The sequence below is a fragment of the Epinephelus moara genome, chromosome 17, assembly GCF_006386435.1.
Source record: "Epinephelus moara isolate mb chromosome 17, YSFRI_EMoa_1.0, whole genome shotgun sequence".
In the NCBI taxonomy this organism is placed as follows: domain Eukaryota; kingdom Metazoa; phylum Chordata; class Actinopteri; order Perciformes; family Serranidae; genus Epinephelus; species Epinephelus moara.
Window position 1 is genome coordinate 6698449 of NC_065522.1, and position 7679 is coordinate 6706127.

General features: G+C 38.5%; 1 protein-coding gene across 1 annotated transcript in view; it reads left to right on the forward strand.

The window, feature by feature from the left end:
- The window catches only part of LOC126404426 (zinc finger protein 239-like), a 36755-nt gene that overhangs the window by 21023 nt on the left and 8053 nt on the right, over positions 1-7679 (forward strand). The window lies entirely within an intron of this gene.

Below are 7679 nucleotides of genomic sequence, written 5' to 3' on the forward strand. Positions count from 1 at the left end.
GAGGATTGTAATGTCCATATCATCAAATGAGTTCAGCCTTTAATAAAAATAGTTTGTAGACTCTGCAGTGGGATTAAAGTTCCTGGTGTTGGTCTTTGCTCCTGTCACAGTCTCACTACTAAAGCTCAGGATCAGCTCCACAGTTTTATAGCGTCTATCACGTGTTCATTCTTTCGTTTCACTGTAATGCCTGTTTACATCCTGTTAGTGTTTTCATTATTTTCTGCTGCCATAGCAACAGTAACTGCTGCACGTTGGTATGAAAGGACATAAAATGGCAGATAAGGGAGCAGAGAAGACCACAGAAAAATAACTGTATTGATACTTTATTCATACTTTATTCTATATTTCAAGGATAGCCCCTTGAGATGCACCATCTCATTTTCGAGGGGGTCCTTACAAATAATGACAAACATAAACAATACAAATATAATAAAGAGTAAATACAAAACATAATACCAAACATATAAACACAAGGATACAAACTTACACACACATGCACACTCCAACAATGCTCCCCAAACCTAATCCAGGTCAAGGACTCATACATTAGACAGTGATGGGTTCTATCTGGACATCTGAGCACAAATCTACAAAGACTATTATATAATACATTAAGAGGACGGAGACTTGTTCCCATAGATAACATCAGCATAGTCTAATATTGGAAATATCAATTGCATTATCATTCTTTTCCATACTTGTTGTGAGAAACAATCAACAGGACGATAAAGTGATTTCAGACAACCAAATATTTTCTTGGAGATTGAGTTAATATGAGGTTTGAAGGATAGCTGGGAATCAAGCCAGAGGCCCAGATATTTAAATTCTTCAACTTTTGCTATTGTTGTTCCATCAAGAAAACTAATACACCAGTTTTTAGTTCAAGACAAAGAATCAGGTCGAATGCAAAACACCATATTATATGATTTTTTCTTGTTCAAAAGAAGCTTATTTGAAGAAAACCATTTTTGAACCAAGTTAAATCAGATTGTAGAGAGTGTTGAATTTGTGAAATATCAGAGCTGGAGGAGTATATTACAGTGTCATCTGCATATAAATGAATTTGGCAGAAAGAACAGATTTGAGGAAGATCATTGATAAATCATTGATGGAGAACAAGACAGGACCTAAGGATGAGCCTTGTGGAACACCTTTATCAATAATCTTGAAGTCTGATTGACTACCCTGAAAGGAAACACACTGACTTCTGTAATGAAGAAAGGAGTTAAAAAATAATAAAGAGTCAGTAGAAAGACCAATAGCATATAATTTATCTAAAAGAAGATAATGATCAACCATGTCAAACGCTTTAGTAAGGTCAATGAATATAGCACCTGTAGGCATATTGCTGTCAGATGCTGACAGTATATCATTTGTAAATTTTAAAAGAACAGTGGTGGTAGAATAGTTAGGTCAAAAACCAGATTGGTGTGGGGATAATATGTTGAGTTAAATTTACGCTGTTGAGGAGATTGCAGTCTTTTTGAGAGGAGCGATCTAGCCAATTAGAATTGAAGTCACTTAATATGATTTTTGCACTGGTGCAGTCTAAAGAATTAATGGTGGACAGGATACATTCAGTAGTTACGACACTTAGCTCCAGAGAAAAAAACAACAGAAATCAGGAGTGTGATTAAACAGAGACTGAAGGAAAGGTGGGGAAGCACTGGGAGGAAGAGAGGAAAGGACGGTGGTTTAGAATTGGCTTGATTTCTATAATACCAAACATGGGATGAAGGCTATGAGCAATGAAAGAAGAAATTACCCAAAAAATAGCAAGAAATTAGAAAAAAAGAGAAAATTAAAAGCAAGAAAATTTGTTAAGAAAAAAACAAAACAAGGAAATGAGCTGGAAGGAGTGCTTATAAATTATAATCTTTGTGTAACATAATTTTAAAATGTAATTATAATTATTATTATAGTTACCCCCAGGCTTTTATCTTTATTTAAATTCTTTAAAAATAATTTTCCATATTTATTTATTTAAAAACAAATTGTGATATGTGGGACATTTTTCACCAAGTTGCTCATTTTTCCCGTTTCTTTTTTCACTCCAGGTTTTAAAGGGTTGACAGAATTCAAAGGGAATTAGGTGAAATGAGACGTACAAGAAGGAGAGAAGAAATAATAATATCAAGACTTGAAATCACTGCTCAATGTAGGTGAAAATAATAAAGATATGATGACTGTGTGAGCTGCTGTGCCTCTCTCTTAGACCCCCTTACCTTCCCAGGGACTTTGGAAATATCATCATTTGTGCTGTATACGTACCCACAAGTGGTGGTGCAGCCAGAGCTGCAAGCCACATAGCAGACACTGTTCAACAACAGCTGCAACGTACACCTGAAGCACCTGTTTTTATTCTCGGCGATTTTAACCACTGTAAGTTAGAAATGTCCCTTCCAGGCTTCCAGCAATACGTTAAGTGTAATACCCGTGATAATAAAGTTTTAGATAAACGTTACGAGAACATTAAAAATGCATACAGCGCAAGATCTAAGCCTCCTCTATCAAATTCAGACCACAATGCAGTCCATTTGATCCCTACATACAAAAGGGTTTTTAAGAGCACTAAGCCACAGTCAAAAACAGTGACTGATTGTCAGAGTAAACAATACCCTCTCTGACACTAAATCTATAAGTACGGGAGCTCCTCAAGGTTGTGTGAGTTCCCCTGTTTTATTTACACTTTACACAAATGAATGCTGCAGTAGCTTCCCTGGCAATTTAATTTTGAACTTCTCAGATGATACTGCCATTCTTCGTCTGCTGTACGAGGACACAGGTCTCTCATAGTACTTCACTTAGGTTCAGACCTTTGCTCAGTGGTGTGATGCCAACCATCTACAAATGAATGTGAGGAAAACACAGGAGATGGTGTTTGACCCTCGCTCTGCGGGGGTTCACAGACCTGTTCCCATCCATGACAAAAGCATCTGTCAGGTCAGCTCCTACAAATACCTAGGTGTCCTCCTAGATATCAAATTCAGCTGGAAGACCCACATTGACAACCTGTGTTCTCCATTACAGCAAAGACTGTACTTTTTATGTGGGCTTTATCTGACCCATCACACATCCTTTATCCTGAGTATGAACTTTTACCATTTGGAAGACGATACAGAGTCCCCAAATGCAAACTGAATAGGTTTAAAAACTCCTTTGTGCCTATCTCAATTACTATACTAAACAGTAAATAGCCTGTTAGGGTTGAGCACCATGGTGCCCTCTTAAGGGAATGCTGTATGATGATGTATTGTTGTATGTATTGTGTATTTATGTGTCATGTGTTTTTATTGTTTTGTTTGTTTTTGTTTTTTTATATGGAAGCAGCCAATGTGCACAGCACTTAAGTCAAAGACAAATTTCCCTTTGGGGACAATAAAGTATATCGTATGGTATCATAAGAAGAGACAGTACAGCCTGTTATGTACTGTCAGAAATATGAAGATGAAAGAAAGTGACTGATCCAAAACCTGAAAAGATATTTTACAGAAGAACTCAGGGAATTAATCTGATTACTATTTATTATCTAAAATAAATTATTATGATTGAGAAGACATGAGTTTTTTGTGTTTTTTAAAAATCTATTTAATTATTAGAGATTTCGGTCCACACTCCGCACCAGTAGGTGGCGGTAATGCAACATGACGTCGTTTGCCCACCGCCAATAAACCTCAAAGAAGAAGAAGCAGAAAAAGTTGAAGAAGAAGAAGCGAGCCGCCGAGATCCAGAGCAGGACATCAGAGTCCATGAGAGAGGAAGAGCAGGAGGAGCAGTAGAGGAGCGGAATGGAGGAGGACAAGCAGAACCCGGAGCACCGGAGCAACAAGGTCCCCAGAAGACAAGCAGCAGGCTCGTCCTTTGATAGCAGCGATGTTGAGGTGAGTGTTGATGACGTCATGGATAAAAAGGGCTTGACAGCAGCCACACTAAAGACACGAGGAAGAGTCTCGAGGCTCCGTGGATCATCCGCTCATTCTCTGATTACACATCACATCTGGAGAAAGGAAATGTAACAAAGCAAAATGTTTTTATGTCTCCGTGTTTCCTGTTTTCATCTTTAACTCACTCAGAGTAAAGAAACACTTTAGACGGTCTGTGTTGCAGGGTATTTTCCCGCGCAGTGCGTCGCGTGTTCTCGCGAGAGCTCGCAGAACAAACAATAGGCTCGTTGGAGATTTAAAGAAAATGAACAGCAGCAAGGATGAAATTAAAATGTAAGAGACTTAAACATGTCTTCATACAGGTCTTTAAGGGACTGATTATTTTTAGATAATATCTTAATGGACGATAAATAATTCTTCAGTTCATTTTTAAAGCAAAATATGGAGGGTTTACAGTTTTTCCATTTGCAATGGTGTATATGATATTTACCCATGATAAAAAATAAATGCTCAATAGTTTCGGGTTCTCTTGAACAACATAAGGATTTACTTCAAAATGAAATCTTTGTCGTAAAGTTTCAGCAGCTGGATAAACATTGTTTACAATTCTAAACTGAAAGTCTTTTACTTTTGGTGAAATTGGCCATTTAAGATAATGGAAACATTTATTATTAATTAAAATGTTCCCGTTATGGATTATTCTTACTTTTGAAAATCAGAAAACAATTTGCATTTCAAAACATTACCAATGACTTTGTTATTACATTTCTTATCACCAACATACACTTCATCAATCTTTATTTCAGGCAACTTAATAACCACATGTGAATATGTAAGAGTTCTTTGTGTCATGTGTTTCAAAGGAAGCGGAATGGCTTTACAAATTGGACTGAACTCTCTGACGGAGCATTTTAAATGAAACTTTTCTACAAATTAATCACATTGAATAAAATGACCATGTTCATCCATCAAGTCAACAACATATAATTTTTCTCATACCATTCTTTTTTAAACAAGGTTTTCTTACTTGTTGTAATGGTTCTATTATTCCACAAGGTGGAGCCATGTGGTGTGAAATTATGGGTCTATATCATTTTCCAATAATTAGGGATGCACCGAATATTCGGTAACCGAATATATTCAAATTGCAAAAAAAAACACACATTCGGTATTCAGTGGAATAAGTTAAAAGCAAGGCCGAATAATAGCGGCGTGTTTTAATAACGCAATCAAACAGCGTGCCGTGACGGGCGGGGTAAAATGTCGGCAGTGTGGCGATCCACCCGTCACGGCACTCGCATTTGCGACTAAAAATAGACTTAAATCATTCAGCACACTGTGCGAGCAGCCTACAGATTTCAACCAGCAGCAGAAACGAAAGGCGAATCCCATCGGTTGTGGGTTGAACGGGGATCACAGACACAGACAGTAATGTATTCCTGTCAAATATGGCGGCCATAGGCTTACCGCGACGGAGAAGTCGGCTCCAATAATATCCGTTTCTTGGCGTCATGACTGCCCAAAAGTACCTGAACAGCCGAGCCAGCCGAACACAGGTATGTGACGTGTCTGAGGAGAAACGAGCCGTTCACGGCCCACAAACCTCACCGCACTTTAGGGACTGTTCTTTACTTATGAAGGGACTTGTCAGGGGAGGAGGGTGGCTGGTTGATTCTTATTTTATTTATTTATTTTATTTTGATCCCCCCTATGTTAATCACTTATTGATGCTGTTTTTGAAGTATGAATAAGTCAATAAGTAATTTATTCCATTGAAATATCATTGATGTATTATAGAAAAGTGATTTATCTTTTTATAAATGACAAAAGGCACATCTGCCTCATTTTCGCTGTGGTATCGTGATACTACTCAGAACCATGATATTTTCATTGGTATCGCACAGTGGGTCCCAGTATTGGTACACTGACAACACTAATCTGGAGGTGGTTCATCTGCAAAAACTAATGAAAAACTAAACAACAATATTCGGTATTCGGTACTCGGTATTCGGCCAAGCGTTTAATATTATTCGGCTTCGGCTTCAGCCACAAATTTTCATTTCGGTGCATCCCTACCAGTAATGCAGTACCTGTTTATGGAAATCTGACAACTTAATAGGCAGTTTTGAAATCTCAAAATTATATTTCAACTATGTTGAAGTCTCCACCCATTATCACTTGATCTGAAGTGTAGGTCATTTTCCAATCATTCACAAGTTTACCTAGTTCTGCAAACATGTCCCTGTCCGCAGCTTTATTATTCTAACCATAAATACACACTAAAATGTAACGTTTGTCATTTATCTCTACTACTACCACTAACCAATGATGTTATGTATCTTGTTTTATTGTCAATTATCATGCCTGGAAACCTGTTAAATAATCCCATTACTCCAGCTGAATGAGAAGTTCCATGTGCAAAAAAAGCAGAATCGCCCCACTAGTAGGGAGGTTAAGCCCAAAAAATAAGCCTTTGACTTCAAGTCATGATGCAAAGGTCCCCTTTGGTATGGAAGTACCTTAGGGTCATACAAATAAATTTATCCTAAGACACAAGTGAGATCACACTTTGTATCGGAAATAAACACGTTTTTTCAAAAATGGCCGCCAATGCGCTGAAAATACTCTAGAGCCCATATCTTTGCTTCTGTTATAGCTATAATGACAAATTTGGTGTCAAAGTGTACATTTTTGGGGTCAAGGAATCTAATAAAATATGTTTCAAGTTTAAAAAAAACAACAGTTTTGCCCTTACCATGACAATTGGGGGTAAATATGCACATTTCACATAAATAATTGTGTCACCAGAGTGACTTTACTTATCTTTTCCTTCAAAAACTTTAATTTTGTATTAAAGCAGTGCAGCTACTTCTGTACATTACATTTGTCCTAAGTAGCATGAGATTTCGACCAGTAGCCTATGCAGATCAGGACAGGACAGAGCTCTTGTTATCTGGGAGTAAGGACATGGTAGTTAGGAGTGTGGTTCCCAATCCAACCAAGGGGAGGAAGTGGAACCCAAGATATGCAGTTCAGGAGGCAGAGGCAGCTCTTAGGCATGCAGAGATTGTAGGTAGTTTGGCTGGGGAGGCCTGGGGCTTGGCTCAGGCAAACCGATATGGAATAAAGCAGGTCTCAAAATAAAAGAAAGCTGGTCATGGAACAGATACATAGACAGGAGGAGATATTAAGGGGTGCAAAGGTAGTGGCCCAGGCTAAACAGGGACAGGGGTTGAATTGGGAAAATGTAGAGAAAAGGAAGTTTAGTTGGAAGGACCTGTGGAGTATGGAGGAGAATTGTATTAGATTCCTGGCAGGGGCTACATACGATGTGTTACCAACCCCCCAGAACCTAAAACTGTGGGTAAATGAGGACCCATCATGCCCATTGTGTTCAGGTACCGCAACCTTAAAGCATATTTTGTCAGGCTGTAAAGTTAGCTTGTCACAAGGCCGATATACATGGCGACATAACCAGGTGTTGAAATGTTTAGCTGCAGGCATCGAAGGGTAATGAGGACAGGTGAATTCAGAAGGTGTTAAGGATAGGAGTTTAGCAATTCAGTTTGTTCGTGAGGGAGAGAAATACAGAAGGGATAAGGTAGTGAGGAGGCAAGGGTGTGGCCGCCTAGAAGGTGCTTGTGATTGGGAAATGCAAGTAGATTTAGGGGGAAAGCTTGTTGTTCCCCAGGAAATCGTTTGTACCAAGCAGAGGCCTGACATAGTGTTGTGGTCAGTGAGTCAACGGATAGTTTATTTCATTGGGCTGATAGTTCCTTGGGAAGACTCAGT